This window comes from Eurytemora carolleeae, unplaced genomic scaffold (assembly GCF_000591075.1).
Source record: "Eurytemora carolleeae unplaced genomic scaffold, Eaff_2.0 scaffold154, whole genome shotgun sequence".
NCBI lineage: Eukaryota > Metazoa > Arthropoda > Copepoda > Calanoida > Temoridae > Eurytemora > Eurytemora carolleeae.
Genome location: NW_019396344.1, coordinates 214,912 through 215,649, shown reverse-complemented (window position 1 = coordinate 215,649; position 738 = coordinate 214,912).

The window sequence follows — 738 nt, the reverse complement described above, 5'->3', positions numbered from 1 at the left end:
TTTGATTTTTTTTTGTATTAAAGGTTATTTTAATTTCATTCGGACATAACTTTTAAAAAATATATTGTTGTTTATTTAAGTATTCTGTAAATCGTTTTTTTTTCTCAAAATTAGAACTTTTTACATTCCCAATATCACATGTTGGGATTTTATATTCTCAATATCTCATGTTGAGATTTTCAAAAATACTCCTTATCCAGAAATCTATATTTTTGAGAAAAAAATATTTCAAATTAAATTCTAATGATTTTATTTCAAATTCCATTTTTGTCTAAAGTGCAGATTTAGATCTAAAAAGTTATTTTTGATCGATTTCTTCATCTTTTAGATCTAATTCTCAAATTCCCATTTAGAGGTTCATAAATCAGATTCATAAAAAGTAGTAAATTCTAGGTCGTAAGTCGCGGCAGTAATTTATTAAATTTGAACATTGAACTCAAAGACGACTTTAAAGTTGTCACTTAATACTCATGTATTTAGAGCTCACTGTAGACTTTTAGATTTTTTTTTTAATATACAATGTTACGCTCAAAATATGAGACTTCAGAGAAAACTGTCAACATTTACTCAGTCTTTTTGTTTTACATTGATTGTTCCCATCAGCTGAAAACTTTCTTTGTTTAATCTTCAAATTATTACAAGACGGCGTGTAAACTGCAAACCAGCCCAAATTCAACCCTAAAACTGCTGTTTCAGGTCGTTTTTAAGGTCTCATACTTTGTGGGTAACCCTGCGTGA